At 48.4% G+C, this 17,812-nt stretch overlaps 1 protein-coding gene across 1 annotated transcript in view; it reads right to left on the reverse strand.

The window, feature by feature from the left end:
- Positions 1-17,454, reverse strand: part of BLK (BLK proto-oncogene, Src family tyrosine kinase) — a 61,002-nt gene extending 43,548 nt beyond the window's left edge. Inside the window, exon 1 of the mRNA XM_019537187.1 lies at positions 17,006-17,454. The gene's annotated coding sequence lies outside the window, so the exon portion shown is untranslated. The remainder of the gene's footprint in view (positions 1-17,005) is intronic.
- Between the last annotated feature and the right edge of the window lie 358 nt (positions 17,455-17,812).

Here is a 17,812-nt window from a genome sequence, read left to right on the forward strand (position 1 = left end):
TTCAGTAGGCTCCCTCTCGTTGCATCCTCAAGATGCCCACCGTGGTCACCTGAAGACTGCATGCTTTTGAAGCCCATCACTATTTAGGTACGGAAAAACCTACTCACCTCTCTCACCTCAAAGCCTACTTCCGAGGAATGGATTCAGCTCTGCTTTAGAAGCACAGGAAAGTACCCTCCACCCTCCGTCGGTCCCTACCACATGCAGTTCACACTGGGTTGCTCCTTCAAATAAGGTCAGCGGGTCAAGTCCCATCCTCCAGGTTTGGCCTATTGAGGTCCCTTCCAACCCTAACACCTATAAATCTATATTGTGGCTAGACTGCAAATTTTTCATCATCCTCAACGGTCCCACGCTTATCAGTGTGGGCTGTCTCTTCAAACGGAAGAGGGGTAGCCACCTCCTCACATCACATGGAAGGTTCATTATTAGGGATTAACGTGACAGACTGACCGCGCAGCTCCCAAGCTAATTAGCCTACCCGCAGCACAGGGAGAAGAGACACTTTCCAGTAGGAGGCAGCCCCTAGGCAGTAGCATGTAGGTGCTGCTGTTGAGTGCCACAAATTTGCCGTGTAGAGTTGGCTTTCGTTTCCTGGACTTAAGAGTCTCGTCACCGCGTGACTCAATGGGGCTGGTGTTTTGGCAAGAAACTTCAGGTGGGAAGTGGAAAGGAATTGGCCGATGCTTCTTCATCTCACGCCTTTGAAATGGGTGGGAGAGCGCGCTGGGGAAAAACGAGCCCTCTGACGGAGAGAATAGCCCTCATTGCTATTGAGAGCATATGTGAGCAAGGCTGGGTTGTAGCAGAGGGAGCTAATGGGTTTTCTCCATCTCTGATTCCTTTGGACCCAATTCACTAGTGCACACTGGCTACCCGAGACCTTTACCGCGGAGCTGCCTAATTAGCTCCGCAGTAACGTCTCAGTGTCTAAACATGCAGCCCTATTAGGCATCAGTAAACTAATTAACTCCACCGTAGGTTAGTACTTGCAAATGCAAGTGCTATCCTGTGGCAGTAATCTTTAGTGCACAGTAATGCACATGTAGACGTTGATGGGGCTGCCTGGGGCATGAGGGTGCTATAAAGTGGGGGCTGCCTGCCGGCTAGCCCTGCACTGGAGCACACTTGTGCCCCAGCCAGGGCCTCAGCAGCTCCAAGCAGCCCTGGACTGGCAGACTGACCCCCCCAACTCTCTGCCAGCTGGGGTTGCTCCATTTTGGTTCATCATGCTGCAATCCTGGGTGCACATGAAGACACGATGCCCAGAAGTAATAAACCCTGGCATGCTACGCACTGGAGTTTATTGCGTCACATTAATTTCACATGCAGATGCACCCCCTGGCTGCTTTGAGTCTCCAGAGCAGCATAAAGCAACCAGAACAAAATCAGAGCCTATGATTCACTTATTACTTATTATTTCTCTTGCAGTGCAGCACAAGAACTCAGTCAAGAATTGGGCCGCTGCAGCACTGTACAGACCAATTGAATTGTACTAGAGAGTCCCAAGCTAGCTTTTAAGTGATCAGCTCAGGTGCTGGAAGGGGTCTAGCCATGAAGCTCAACACAGGCTAAATTACCCTATTTCTAGGCATTGATTTACTATCAGTGTAGCCACCCCCCAAGCCTCAGACAGGACGAAACACGTGGATGGAGCAGACATGCATGGTTGAGGGTGCATGGGCGGAGGGAGGAAAAAAGTGAAACAAAATGGAGCAAAAAAGCAGAAGTCTCAGTCTACAATTTCCCTCCCACCCTTGTTGTTTGACCATGGAAAATCAGACTGAGACCAATGCGAATCACTGATTTTTCCAGCAGCTTTTGGAAAATCAAAAAGAAAACTTTGGTGAAAGGAAAAGTCAAAAAAGCTTGCATTCCTGGGTGTGCCAGTTTCCTTTGCAAAGTTTTATGTTTGAAAAAATGATATTAAAGAAAACGTCATTGCAAATTTTTAAAAAGACATCCAATTCCCCAGTACATTTTTTTTTGGTTGGTTTAATGTTAAAACCATGAAAAAAAAGTCTTCTTGTTTCTTTTCCCACGTAATGCAATGGGCTGAAATAGGCAAGAATGTAATGCCTACACAGCCTACTCTCGCCCCGTTGTAAGTACTGTATTCTGATCAAATGCTTGTAAAATGCCTGCATGGGCATGGCCAGTAGTAAGTGGGGTAACACTGCGATCTAACACAGAGCTGGTATTTTTACAGCATTTGAAAATGTTCATTTAAAGTAACTATAATGACTGCCGGGCCTCTGGCTTTCCTAATGGAACAGTAGCTGATTTTCTGGCCTGGTCAATTGAACTCCAGCATGCCTCAATCCCCACTTTTTGGCCAACATTGGCATATTTTGCCTGGAAAACCTTACCCAGTTTCAACCAGCACCCACCGGAATGAAATGCTCCAGCATCTTTTTTTTATTTGTACGTGAACATTTACCACCTCCCCCCGCCCCGGGCCAACTACCTTCAAATAAGCTGCCCCCGTAAAAGTTTATGGCCCTAATGCCCCAGTAAACCCGGATTGTTTGAGTAACACAAACTCCTTAGTTATACAGAGGACAACCTGGATCCCTAGAGCAATGCAAAGTACTTGCCAAAACCTGGGGAATTGGGGCCCCACATTTTTATCTTCTGCTTTAAAAAACCCCAACCAAACCCATAAATATGCCTATGCTCACAACAGCACCAATGTACATTTCTTTGCTGATTTTTCTGGAGCCTCTCAAAGACTAAACCCAGCTGCTAGGGAGGAGGCTAGAGCAAGAGAGCGATGGGAGATAACAAAACCATCCTGCACTATAAACAGCCTCGATCAGATAGACGGCCTGTCTCAGATAAACGTGCCGTGTATGACCCCCTTCCTGTAGCAGGATGCAGTGGCTGAGGGTCTGGTGGAAGCATCCCCAGCTCACATACCCTGGCACAGGCTTTGCTTTCATCATGCCCTGACCTCGATGACTAAGAGGAGCAGGCTGGGGTATCTTTCCAGACAGCCCTTGAATAATGCATCCCAGGTATCACTGGAGATCTTGGGAGCAGAGAGCTGGTTCTCCCGAACCTCGAATCCCATTGATATGGCAGCCCCTTCCTATTGTGGCCACGTTATGGGGCCTAACATGAATGGATACAGCCCCTGAGACCCTCCACTCAGCAAAGCAGAGCCCAGGTGATGCTCCCAGATCCCAGCACAGGGGTGGCTGGTGGCTGCTCTCCGCTTCGCAGGGGCCATAAGAAACCTCAGTCAGAGCAACGCTCGGCACTTCTCATTTATGCCTGGAGCTGGCCCTCCAGCCACCAAGGACCTCGAAGCTCCTTTAAGTCTCTTTCTCCCAAGCGGATAAAAAGAGCCCATATAAAGTTACAAGAAGTTTCTTCTTTTTCTCTCCAAGCTACCCCTTATGAGCCTGTCCCGAGCCTCCTGTCTTAGGCAGATCCCTGCTGTCCCATCGTAGCTAAGGGGGAAACGAAATCCCCAAAGCGAGTGGAAACCCTGCTTCCGCTAAGGGAACGGGGAGCGAGACGTCCCAGGGCTGCGTGCACTTGAGTTTGAGCAGACGCCGAAGGATTATCGGAGAAAAAATGTCTTTCTCTCTCCCCCGCAGCCCTCCAGAAGTAGGAAACCTCCATTTGCTGAAGACGCGGCGGGTTGCTAATCAAAACAACTGTCTGCAGGAAAAATGGCTGATTACACTGAGAGCAACGCCGACCTACTCGGTCTTGCCAGCTGCTTTGCTGAGCCCCGGAAACGAGCACGTTCAGCCCAGATATGGAGCTTCTGGGACCCGAGCGCAGGTTTTGCGGGGGGGTGGGGATTGTATCACCGATTTTATTACTAAGAATCACCCCTGAAGTATTTCATGCTAGGAATTTGCTCCAGCTTTTCTGACAAAGGGGAAAAAAGAGCATCTGCTCTGCTCTAGGTGGCTGGGGGGTCATGGGGGAGCAGGGGGAGGCAGGGCTGCATGAATGCATAGGCAAACTAGGCACCTGCCTAAGTGAGGAGGGGGCCTGGTTGTGCTTATTTTACATGTTATAATTATTGACTGAAACAAAAGTAATATAAAAGGGCAGTGTTAAGTAGGGGCCCACAGCTTTGGCTGCCTAGGGCCCACTAACGGGTTCATCTGAACCTGGGTGGAGGTAGTTGTGATGTCCAGGCCTGTGGGCATCACCAGGCAGTAGTATTGGCCTGTCCTGATGGAAAGGGCAGGGTGGCACTTCAACCCCAGGCCTGGGCAGGGGGGTGTAGTGCTCCAAGCACCCCCAAACTCTCATGGGGTACTGGCTGGCGTCTCAGCTGGCTCGCAGGAGCTGGGAGTCTGAACTGCAGCTGCTTTGTTCATGGGACATTAGGATGGGGAAGCTCTTCCACCCTCGCCCCTCTCTTCGGGGGCAGCCACAGCTCATCCCACTGGGGCAGACACTTCCTAGAGGGCTTACAGACCAGACAGAGAAAGGCAGGGGCAATTCTGCAGTCCCAGGGAGCTCTGTTGGGGGGGCTGGAAGTGATTCAGGGTGTCACAGGAATTTGCAGGTGCAATTCATTCGGTATAAAGCTCTTGGCTTTGCAAGGGCTCCATGGGTCCGCACTCACAAAGCGTCATGTCTTGCTTGGGTCCAGATCCTCAGCTGACAGTAATCCCCTTCACAGGAGCGACACCACTTTGTGCCAGGAAAAGGTTTGGCCCATTTGTGCTATGAGATAAGACTGAGGGAGGATTAGTGGGGTGAGATGCAATTCTGTCTCTGAGCAGTTGTTGGTTTTGGTCTCTCTAGGTAGATCCTCCATCCCATGCCGTAAGCCCCTATGAAATGCTCTGAGCAATGCAGCCTGCACCTTACCCTGCTGTGCTCAGGCACCCATCCATCTGCTGGATGCTGTCCCCAGACCCTCCAGACACTACACCTGTGCCCCTGTGCCATGAGAGCATAGCCAGAAAGCATCCAAACACTGTACCTCATCTCTGGGGTGTACCCTATATCCAGGCTTGGGGCTGGAGATGCACTGCTCTTTCCACCAGGACAGGCCAATACTGTTGCCTGGCAAAGCCATCTACTGTCCATAGGCCTGGGCATCACAGCAGCCTCCATCTGCCCTGGCACCTGTCATTTTAGTGACCTAGAATGGAGCCAGCTCTGTGCCTATTGCCCACAGACCTTAAGGAAAGAGATGGAGTTAGGTCAGATCTGGGGAGGACATGCATTTCAAGGGAAATGACCTAGCTGCAGAACCCTGTCTTCTAGACACATAGAGTAGTGTGAGTGTGCATGCATGCATGCACGCGTGAGCATGTTTGTGTCATCTGATTTAAGCAGCAGCTGTGTACAACTTTATCCCCCATGCCAGGTTTTGCTGGACTACTTAAGATTAGGAAGAACTTGCTGACTCAGAGGGTGCTCAAGCATTGGAAGTGGCTGCCAAAGAGGCTGGGAAGTCTCCACCCTGGAGAGTTTTCAAGAGCAGGTTGGACTGACACTTGGCTAGGATGATTTAGTCAGGGGTGATCCTGGTTTGAGCAAGGGGATGGACTAGATGACTGTGTGAGGTCCCTTCTAGCCCTACTTATCTATCATTTTAGGATCCGACAAGCACCCAATTAGCTAAGCACCAGAGATCTTGGCTATATCCTGCCCCGCCCCCCATGCAGCAGGTTGTTTTTCTGGCTGGGGGAGAGCACAGGCGTAGGTCCTCCATATGCCCCCCTCTACCTCATCCCCACCCCGAAAGGGTGAGCAGCTATAGCAGGTACACTGGCAAAACAATGCTCCTTCTGCAGCCTTTCCTGCCCTGAGACACACTCTGCTGTCTCAGCTCTCTGATGTTGAGACCCCAGATTTGACACTGCACATTTTTTGCACTTTGACTCTATTGCATCTATTTTAATCTTCCTCCTTGTTGCGGGGAAGCTAATATCTGAGTTTCCTTTGCTGTCATTTGCTCAACCACACAGCTTGCTGTTGGCTACTTCTAATGACTAATTATAGTGTGTTTGCTCTGTATATAAGGTTTGTTCTACCGGACAGAGGTGTCCTGTTTCCAACAGCAGCCCATACCTGACGCTTTCAAGGGAAGTGCAAGAATACATCTAGCCAAACTGCAATATTGGGGATGAAATGCCTGAAGTGGACTTCGGGAGATGATCATGTTCCCAGCTGGATATCTAAAGATGCTGATAAAGGGTCATGCACACTTATCTCCTCCTAACCCAGGTGGGAACCAAGTGGGCTGGGGGCTGGACTGTGAGATCAAGGCCCAAATGCTCAAGCACGTGCCTGGCTGATGATGAATTTACATGGCCGCATGCACCACTGGCTGAGAAATGAAAATTCACCTGAATTTGGATGCTGGTTTTGTTCATTAGACTGTGGAAGCGGAAGGGGCTTTTCCAAACAACTGTCAAACATTTAATTGGAGTTGCTCTCAAAACATGGTTGCAGAACTCTCCTGATTTTTTTCCTCCAAAGGAAGTGTTTCTAGGTTTCTTAGTTGAAAATGTTCAATTTGGGATTTTTTTTTTTTAAAAAACAACAACGTTGTCACGTGACCAGCCTGTCCAATCAAAATCAGCCGTGCAAAACCCCAGAGAAAGCCCACAGCTTGCCACAGACAAACAAGCCACATTTTCCATCGGAAGTTTCCACTGCAAATATATTGAAAAATAAATCAAACGTCAAAAAAACAACCAAACAACAACAAACAGACTAATTTGGTTTCACAATAAATTGGCACTTTCAGATAAGAAAGGCCTTTTTTGATAACCTTTCTTGCCTTCTCAAACTGCCAGCTGGGTCTAAGTGGCTATTCACTAGCTCCATCATGCAGGCTGGAGGAGCGCTGAGGCCGAGGTGGACACGGCCCCGAGCGGGGACTCAGGAGATGTGCCCTGTTGGCTGATCAGACAAGTTACTTCCCCTTCCAGATCCCTCCATTTCCAACAACCTGCAAAGTGGGGATAATGACGCTTACCTGCTTGAGATCTGCTAATGAAAAGCACTACTTTAATTTGTATTCTTTCATTAAATAACTCACTGCATTGTTCCTTTGGCTTTTTTATCCCCCAGTGTATTTGCTACTCGCTCATTTGAATGACCTCAGTGGTTGCATGATGGGACGCCGTGAAAGGCGGAAGCCTCTGTTCATTAGCCATGCCCCGGCAATGCAACGTCCCTGGGACCGTCGGGGCACCGAGTCTGCGGTGGGCTCTGAGCTGGTGCATGCTTTCCACCAGCTCCTGTGGGACTTGCAAGGGTGCAAGTGTTTGAATGCAGCCTCAACCTGGGACCTAACGAGCCTGATTTCCTCTGCCTGGGTGCCACTCCTGCTAACACTGATGGAAGCTGCGGTTCCCTTTCAACAACTGACCTCTTGTGAGGCCTGCCTGGGGTTGCATGGTCTTATGGTCTTATGGCCAATTGCTGAAGAGGGGTTCACTTGTGCAGGGCAGCTTGAAGGATCGGGCCCCACGGTTGCATGTCAAGGAGATAACGAAACAAGGAAGTCTCAAGGATTACGAGCTCCCTTCACTTCTCCCTTGTCAGCTTTCATTTAACTGCATGAGCTGGCCAGGGGGAGCGGGGCAGTTCCAGGAGGAACCTGGCCTGGAGACTTCAGTGGAAGACAAATGATCCTGTGCAAGGGACTTTCTCCTGCACCGCTGGAAAAAGCATGTGAGCCATCCTCCAGCCCTGTGCTCGGCCCACCCCCGCTCACCCTCACTTCCTATTCCTTCAAAAAGGGAAGTTGCTTATTCAGAAGGCTGCCAGCTCTGCCGCGGAGGTAGGAAGGAAGGCGTTATTACTAGGTACTGCTAGATGTTACAAATAGCCCGGTGGCGGCCAAGTCATCTCGGTAGGTTCGGTGATGTACAGTGGCTCGTGTCTTCTGTTTTGAGACATGCTCCCTATACTTACAACGGGGAAACCCAGCCAACTCAGGGCCAGCACGGAGGGGTTCAGGGCTCCCGGTGTTAGGAGAAAGCTGTCTGGACAGGGGCACGTAATGTGTACAGGTGCCCAGAGAGCTTAAAGACAAGAGATGCAGGATGGCCTGGAGAAGAGGACCTTTGCTTTGCTACTGGGTTGTTGTGTGGCCTGGGGGCAGTCACTTCATTTCTAGGCTCCTACTTTCTGCCTTGTCTCGTTTCTCCTACTTACAGGTCTCTTGTTAGGAGCGCATGTTCGTGGGGCCAGAAGGGCCTCCCAGGTCACCGAGTCCAAACCCCTGACTCCATGGGCGACAGTTTATCCAAGGATTTCTAAAAATTATCCACTCCAAGCCCCCCCATACCTCGGCAAGACCCCAGAAACACCAGGGATGCCTATACCACCCACCAGAGAGCAAATCGGGGAGATGAGGGTACTACCATGGCCACGACAAAGGAGGAATGGTTACCACATACTCAATGCAGGGTCTTAATGATGGCCTATGGGTGCTGCTACCAGATAAAACAATCATTAACAATAAATCCCATCCCTCAGGGACCATCTTCCCTGCTCTCCGCCCCCCAAAAAGGCAAGTTTTACAATAGACGGTCAGTGGCTGCTTGGGGCTGGAAAGGAGGAGCCCTCACAGATAATGCCCTTCTCCGCTCTCCGCATCTCCCTCTCTCTCTGTCTCAGCTATGGGGAACTCTCACAAAGAGAGAGAGGGGTCTTCTGCATGCAGGTCCTAAGTCATTGGCACTTCAAGGGTCAAGATCAATGCCACACACTTCGACCAAAGGCCCTCACTGGTGCAAAGCACCAGTGAGATGTGGGCTGGGTGAACCACCTGGGCCAGGGAGCAGGCCATCTCTGGCCACCTCTGGTACAGGTCACCTATAAGATACATCTCAAGTCTTGGGGGTGCCACCCCAAGCAGGTATGACCCTCAGGAGCCAGGCCTGCTTCAGAAGGGGATGAATGCAACCTCGTGGCTCACCATGAGGGACAGGCAGTATGATCTTCATGCAGCAAGGACAGAGGCAGTGCAATGTAGACAAGTCATTCATACCATGTAAGGCCAGAGGGGCCGCTGACGCAGCTGCCATGACCACAGGCCCTTTAAACTCCACCCATGTCCTCCTAAATTGAGCCCAACAGCATATACTTGGCAGACGCATATTTTTTAGAAAGGCACCCAGCCCCGAGTCGAAACGGTGGGGAGCCTGTTGTCTCTCTTGGGAACGTGCCCACCCCCACCCCCGCATTGTCCAAACTGTGCACATTGCCTGAGCTCTAAACTAATGTAGTGTCAACTTCCACCCATTGGTCCTTGCTAGTCCTTTCCCTGCTAGATCAGAGAGGCCTTTAATGCTGGGGGCCTTTTCTCCAAGGCATGTCCCAGGCTTCTTATGGAAGTTCCCTGCGGGGTGAGATTTGTAAGGCCCTTGCTGGGAAGGGGGCTCTTCAACCCTCTTCTCTACACTCCTTCCAAGTTTTCTTTCTACAGAGTGAGTGCCATAGCTATAAAATGTATTAGAGGACTAGCCTCACTGCTGTCCTATATGCACTGTCTTTCTCTAACTCCCCTCTTCATACAACTTTAAACTGCACAAACTCTTTTTACCTCATTTTCCACCTGGGGGCTCATGTTTCTTGTCTTTCCAGGATACAGCTAACCACCTGGAGGGATGACCTGCATTCCTAGCTAGGTGACTTTGCCTTTGGCTAAGTTAAGGTACATCAGGCTCGAGTGCAGCCAACTCAACAAAGAGTCCATCATTCAGCATCTTCCATAATTCACCCTTTGTGTCACCTGCCAGGCTGAAGCAAGGTAGTCACACAGCTGATCTGTTTGAGTGACTGCTCAATTATCACAGCAAAAAATGAGAGGAGAGGTAAAAACAGCCCCCCTTTTCTGAGATATCATAAGGAAATGCTCCTGGATCTCCAGACAGTTTAAAGCAGCATAATCATAGTGTTGGAAGGGGCCTTTGGATCATTGTCCCAACCCTCAATCCATCCACAGAGCCATTCTGGTTTGCACCCTCTCCTGATCTGGACATTGACACTGGAGGAGGACCTGGCCCAGGGCTTTTCTTTCACTGGTGATGGCCGTTGTGGAGATCTTTTTCTCGTGTAGCTTTGGTGGGGGTTATGCAATTTTATCTGTCAGGCCAACAAAGATGACTGCCTCTAGAGATGAGTGTTACTTTCAAGTGCTCAAATGAGAATCCGAACTTCCCCAAATATTTGTGGTTGGGGGGTTGGGGTCAGGTTCACTTCTCGTTCCCATAAGCTGAAGATGAGTTTAAATGTGAAGAAGGACTAGATACTCGGTCGGGGTGAGCCAGCACAGGGCCACTCCAGATAACAGGGCTCTACCAGCTTGCCCCAAGGGAGGCCCTGGCTCTTGGCAGTGCAAAGGTGCTGACACTGCAGCAGTCAGAAGAAGCTGACTGAGAAGAAGCTGTTTCTCCTCCCTATGATCAGTGAATTAGAAGGACCTGAGTGAGGGGATTTCTAAAGGGCTATGAATGCATCTCTCTCTCTGTTTCATTGACTGACTACCTCTTTCCAGCTCTCACCTGGCTATATTTCCTCCCTTGCTCCGAGCTGTTTAAGTCTCTTCTCGTCTGCCAATCGTCCTTATCTAACTGCAATGTCTCGTTCAGTCATGTTGGAATAATGCAAGCCCCCGGGACCAAAACAGGATCCACAAACAGCACTCGTCTAAAATCAGTGTGGCCTGTGGAAAGGCAAGGGAGGCAAGACTGGAGACAGACTTTAGGGAGCGATCCTGCATCCAAATGTGCTTGCTGACAGTGCGGTAATGCAAAGAGAGCCCGATTCATGCCTGTGGTACTAATGCCTCATGCCAGCGTCATCACACACAGGACAGATCCTATTTTCTGTGGGATCATCACTTAGGAAATGATCCTGTTCCTTTTGAGTCCAAGAGCAAGTTTCCTATTCACTTCCACAAGGCAGGAGCAATGGCAGACGGGGCCCAAATGGACCATGTGGCTCATCGTTTCCAGTCCCCTGCAACTGCATGTGGCCTTGCAAGAAATACCGAGCCTAGCAAGCCATCCGCTGGCTGCCTCCCACACCACAAGCCACAAGCACCGCCAACATCTTACCACGAACTTGGGAACTTTCACCCAAAAGATCCCAAGCTTTCCAAAAACTCTTGTGACCCAGGAAGAGAGCAGGCGAGACCAAGGATGTTGCCAATCCCATGGGAGGGCCAAGGGGATTTATGAAGCGAAACATGCCCTGGGGACCCTGGGAAGTGGACTGCCCTCTGCTCTGCAGAGAAAGGGGAGAAGGAAGCAATGGTCCTTGCTAAGTTGGCCCCAGATCTTGCAATTTATTTAATCCTGAGCATATGAGCAAACTACCTTTGGACCGAGTTGCCCAAGGAAGTGGTGGAAACTCCATTATTGGCCGTTCTCCAGAAGGGCCTGGACAGGCATTTCCCTGGGATGCTTTAGAAATAATGACACTTTCATTTGTGCAGGGAACTGAACTAGAGAGCCTTGGAGGCTATGTTCAACCCTCTGATGCTATGCTGCAGCACCTGGGAATTTCTCTAAATGCACGAGCATGCCCCAGACATGTCACGTCCTCAGTAGGGCCAAAAGCTCTGATGCCATAGTGAAGCCAAAAGCCAGAAAGAGATGCTAAATTATGCAACAAGGCAGAAAAAAAAATCATTATTTCCTGGATTTACACTCAAATGATATAGACCCAGAGTTTCCTGGCTCTGTCCACCTTGCTTAAGACTGTCCTGCAAATGCAGGGCAACCCAACCATCCTGATCTTGCAGTCATCATTCTTTCGAGCCACTTTAAACTTGCCTTGGAAATATTTTTGGATGAAATTGAAAAGTTTATGGCCACGTCTATCTCTGAGGCATCTTTTTGCAGCTTTTCATTGAAAAGCAAGTATTTTCAGCTTTTGTTCAGTGACAAACAAAAATGTTCAGGTTTGTGTTTTTTTCCCCCTCCATGGAAAACTCAAAAAAGGAAAATCTCCATGAGCATAAAAATGCTTTTTATCGACAATACCATATTCATCCATTTTTTTCCCCCCTAGAAACAAAAATAACTTCCTGATCAGTTTTGTTATTATTAATTTATGACAATGGAAGTTCTCCCCAGTATTTTCCTTCCAGCGCTTCTCAGTCACTGGAAGTGGAAAGCATGATATGCAAAACAGAAGAGATGAGATGGAAACCAAGATGCACTCTTCTTCTTATGCTTCTCTGCACGGTCAGCACACTTACAGTACATTCTCCTTCTGGCACGCGTATAGTACTTTCTCCACGCACTGGCCATAGATCTTCCTCTTTTCCATGCAACTCCCTCAGCTTTTTGCACTGTTCAAAGCTGATTTCTCAAGCATTTGGAAGGCCACCACACGTCTTGGCCCCAAAGTTACTTCCATTCCATTCACATCAGGTCTTCACTTACTCTGACAGTTGCATATTATTTGCATCGGACGTGCCAACTCGTTGCACTGAGGCTGGAGAAAGTGGTTTGCACTGACAGAAGGATTCTCACTGCATTGTGAATTCCCTGCACAAATGGTGTATGGGGATCCATGAATTTTGCCCTTTACCCTGACTAAACACCCCTGATGGCTCGTTCTGTATTGAGAGGCGTTGTCACAAAACGTGCTGGGTTGTCTCCTGGGAGCTAAGTGGGCTCCGACTATGTGCACAAGCGTTGGTGCTTCTGGCACACGGTAAGGGGCATTCCCACGGGTTTGTAACTAAAGCGGCGCAACTGGGTGAAGGCTCTGAGCAGGTGGTTTATGCATCTTCCCAATCAGTTAACAAAAATATATTATTTACAGATAAAGCGTGGTATTCTTCACCTAGCTAGCTAGATGGCCCAGGCATAACTTACAGCTATATAGGACCCACAGCTTGTTCTTTCCTGTTATACTTGGGTAAACAATTCATTTCCAAATACTTTCTTTTTGTTCATTGATCAGTGATCCCATGTCTCTAACACTACCGAAGGGATTCTGATTTGCTCACGATGACATTTATTTGACGAACAATACATTCACCCAAAAAATAGCATTTTGGATTAAATTTGGTGAAGTGAACAAAAGTGCATGCTATACCTCTCTGGTTATAAGGTGCATATCCACTCTACCTGCATTTTGGACTGAAACCACTACAATTAGATTGAAATTTGTGAATAGTTTTGGCTGGAAAGAAAACAAGGAGAACATCTTTAAAATGTTAACATCAAATAGTTTCATAGTTTGTTGGGTTGGAAGGGACCTGAGCAGATCATCTAGTCCGACCCCACGCCATGGCAGGAAAGAGTACTGGGTTCAAACGGCCCCAGCAAGGTGTTCATCCAGCCTCCTCTTAAAGCCCCCCAGGGTAGGAGCCAGCACCACTTCTCTTGGAAGCTGGTTCCAGATCCTAGCCACCCCGACCGTGAAGTCGCGCCTCCTGATATCTAGCTTAATATGTCTGATATAGCCTGATACCTAGCCTAGTGCTTGGCCCTTTGTGAAACAAAATGCTTTGATTTGGAAATGGCAAAACACTTTAGTTGGGAGCAAAAATTTCTGATTTTTATTTATTTATTTATTTATTTATTTTTGGCATTTCAAAGCAGCGGTGAAACAGATCTAAATTTAGAACGAGAAAACCTGGTTATAATAGCCCCAAATCAACAGAAACAAATTGGCTGCAGGTGGAGTGAAACATTGTGGTTTTATCCTAAATGATTTTCTTTTGGTTGATTTTTTTTCCTTTTTCTCAAAAGAAATATTACAATTCCATTTCACTTAGACCAAAAACATTTTTTCCCCCCCCATTTCAGTTACTGAACCAGAAAAAGGCCACCCTTTGCTCTGCTCTAGCTCTAAAGCAGCACGCCAAGTAGGATGCTGAGGGCTAGCTGGGCACCTCTGCGTAGTACAAAACATACAGAATTCGGTGTATGTTCCTGTTTTTGTGGCTGTTCCTGTTGGTTTAAGGCCTAATTGTTGTCTGGCCACATAATAATATCCCGTGTCGAGTCACTGAGGCTTATGTGCTGATTTGAGACTCAGGTTGCCTGCTCAGGAGTGGTAGCCAAGCCATGTCCTCCAAACTTCATAGAGGGAATCAGATGCAGGTTGTGGCCATATTGGTCTAGAGGCAAAAGGAATCAGGACTTGTGAGAGAGGTGATATCTTTTATTAGACCAACCTGATTTTTGCAACAACAACAAAAAATTCTTTAAAGAATGAAAACTAAGTTTTTAATTAAAAATTAAAGAATTTTTGTTGCAAAAATCTAGTGGCTCTAATAAGAGATACCACCTTTACCATGAGTTCTCGTTCTTAAGTGAGGACTGTGATGCTTAATGGCTCGGTTAAAAGGAAAAATCTTTTGCTCTTCATTCTGTCTTGTCCAAATCAGATGCATGGCTTATTTGGGGGACTTACAATTTGTGAATAAATCCATTCGTTCCAAGACTCCCATCTTTTAAATTCAGACCTGTGTGTAAACCCTAGTGTCTGCCTGGAGCTACGTCCACTTCACCCTCGTGCATGCACTTACCATGATCCTCAAGCCATCCTCTGAGTCTCATGGGATGTAAAATTGGAAAAAAAAGGAAAATGGGCCATTGTTTCACTGAGAATGAAAGAAAGACTGAAGAAAGGAGTTTTGTGGGACCAAATAGTGGCACAGCACTATTGTGGACACGCATTTCTGCCCTGTGCATCACTTAAGTGTGGGGGCTGCTGGTTGCTGCATGCTGATTTTACATAGCAGGTCCACCGCTTTCTGAAGCCGCTCCCCATTGCGGGGCAGATTCCCCTTCGTTAAATGATCCTACTCTGTACATACCTTGGGACTGTGTGGCCTTTCTGGTGAGGGTGTTTTCAAGGGTGCTGCTGGGGAATTGAAAGTGGGTAGATAAATGAAGAAGAGCACTTCAGCTAGATAAAAATGGGGGGCCAGATCCTTATCTGCAGTGAACATTTTCAGTCAGATGCAGTAGATATGACCCGCCTCGGTTTTCGGTTGCTCTCTCCAAGACACTCCGGAGACTGACTTTCAGAGACGCTGAGAAACCCACAACTCCAGCTAAAGTCACTAGGACCCACAGTTTGAGGGTAACCAAAAAACAAAAGGTACTCAAAGCCAACGGTCCCTTTTGAGAAGTTTGGCTCAAATAGCTGCAAAGTCTTTTCTATTTTTTTTTTCTTTAGTGCTTCTAGGCCATTCAGCCACCAGGTCTTGAACTTCCAAACTCGATGCCCAGAAATAGCCTTGTTTTTGCAGAATAAAACTAGAACAGATCCAGTTCAAAAGCAAGCATGGAAATTATTATGTTGTTACCACAAGACTGCCGCAGTCAAGCTCCTAGTTAGGATACTGCAAATGCTACAATGCCTGGCCTTCAGACTGCAGATCACTGCAAAATCTGCTGCTGAGGGCTAGCCTCTGACACGGTGATGCCAATGGGTATTGGCATCTGTGAACCCGGTATTAATCCAGCTGCCTTTACTTCTGTGTGGCTGTCCATTTGTCTTGCTAATTGATTTCAGGACACCCCTTCCCGAGTTATAAAGCAGCTGCTAAGGGTTTGCTGCACAGAAGTAAGCGCTGGGCATTCAACAGGCTGCTGATCACGATAAGCTGTGCTTTTAATTCATTAAGCCACCAGTAACCCCACAAGGCAGGCATTAATATCCCCATTTCCCAGACGGGCAAGCTGTGAGGCACAGTGACATTAGTCAACTTGACTGAGGTTTCCCAGTGGCAGAGAAGGGCTTTAAGAAAGCCAGGAGGGAAGACTGGATAGGAAATATGGCCCTTAGTTTCTTGGTACAAAGACACAAAACACATGGCATAAATGGCTGGTGTGCAGCTGCAAGGTTGAGTCCCGCCAATGCTTTATGCCTTGATCTCCTGCCAAAATCGAACAGGTGTGTGAGGGAAAGGTGCGGGACATTTCAGCTAATTTTTAGTGACAGAGAAATCTGGGTTGGCGGTGGATCGTGGAGGGTTAGGCAGAGATTCCCAGAGTCCAGGTTCCCTGAAAAGGGAAGTGATTTCGACCCTGCATTTCCTACCACCCTGTCCAAAGTCACCAGCATGCCAAAGGCTCTGTTAACCCCAACCAGACTAAATATAAGAGACTAAGAATGAGGAAGACGAGCCGTAGTGCAAAAGGTTCTCAAATAAAAGAAGTGTCCCTAAATCATGTAAACCTCTGGGGCGGTGAAGACAAAAATGGCATCTCAGGAGCATCCTCTCCTCCTTTGCCCATCCCAGCGCACTGGAGAACGGACATAACAACACAGGAGTTGCCATTTCCTGGGTCAGATCATATGTCCATCTTGCCCAGTCTCCTGCTGCGCAGGGGCAGAGAGTGGGTGCTGCAAGGGAAGGTGAAGTGGGTATGAACAGGGCATTTTCCACATTTCCTCTCTCACTTGCAGCCTCTTGCATTTAGGATCAATGAAAGACTTGGTCTCACTTTCCCTGCACCATGCACAGCCCTTCCCTGCAGCAGTCACTGCTTAGGTACAAGGAATTCAAGCCTTCCCCTCCCTTTAGCTTCCCACAAGTGGGAGGGGAGGCAGTGCATTGCCCTGCTCTTTCCAAGGGACTGTCCGTCTTTTAAGGAAGAGATCTAAGTGCAAGAAAGAAGCTGCCAAACCATTTTGACTTGAGTGGCAATCGCACCATCCTACACCCCTCCAGTGGCCAGCAGCCAGCTGGCAAATTTCCCAAACCCGCCTTAATTAACCAGCCACCCCTCTAGAAATCTCTGATAGCGTGACCTGGGTGCTCAACTCACGTAGGCATTTGCAAAATCCCACTAGATGCACCTAAATACCTTTGGCCACCAATGTTAAGAGACCATCTCTGCGAGAGGTTCGGCATAGTCCTCTTGCAGTCAACAGAGTTAGGCTAATCGACCAGCAGACGAGCTTGCCCTCATCGTTTTGTTCATGACATGGGTCCTAGAGCTACTTTTCAGTTAGGTACAACCTGAGCCTAAGGAGGAGCAGCAATATTTAAAGATGGACCCATGGAGGCACTTACCTCGGTCCGTTCCTTGGCCGGGTTACAGCATAGCCCTTTAACTTCTAGCAGTCATCCAGAGTTGAAAAATCCTTTGCCGGGTGTGTACTTAAGGACATAAGCTCTTCTGGATACGTTTTAATCCTTAAAGCACAGAGAGAGAGTGAAGAAACCCAAATTCTTGGCTGTGTCAGTTGACTGCTGTTAGTGGTTTCCTGTCGACAACAGCTGAATGACAAATCGGACGGGGTTGTTACACTTATAGCAATTAGGGGCTGGTAGAAGAGCCACACCGCTCGGTTAGAGCTAATGTTAGATCAGCAGCCACCTCAGCAGAGCTGTTACCCGCACGGGCTCCAGAGGCTAAAAGAAGAAAGTGCCCACGTGTAGACAGTGCCCCGCTGCCCTCTGCCTAGCGCTGGCAGGAGATGAAAGGCGCTCTGTTGTGAAACGAGAATGCAAATGAAAATCAGGTCTGGGGTTTTTGTTCTTTCCAACCGGGCCCCATTTGTGACTCTACCCTCGATCCCGCAAGTACATGCTCCCTGGCCAGCAGGAGGGACCGAGGTATTTATAGTGGAAATTTAGCATTTGAGGTGGTTTCTCTCTGGCCAGTGTAAAAAACAACTAGACATCCTGCTTAACTCAATACCTCCCCCACCTCCCTCCCTATTCAGCTAGGTTATGCTGAATTTCTTTCTCAGTTTCCATCTGAGGCTGTGGTACAGTTTGACGGATGCACAGTTTGAAATAGCTTTCCTGTTCCTCCCCAGAACAGGCTGCATTTCAGCAGTGAGTCAAGAGCGAGGATGAAAGTGGGGCAGCTGG

Source organism: Crocodylus porosus, unplaced genomic scaffold, assembly GCF_001723895.1.
Source record: "Crocodylus porosus isolate Cpor-Errol unplaced genomic scaffold, CroPor_comp1, whole genome shotgun sequence".
NCBI lineage: Eukaryota > Metazoa > Chordata > Crocodylia > Crocodylidae > Crocodylus > Crocodylus porosus.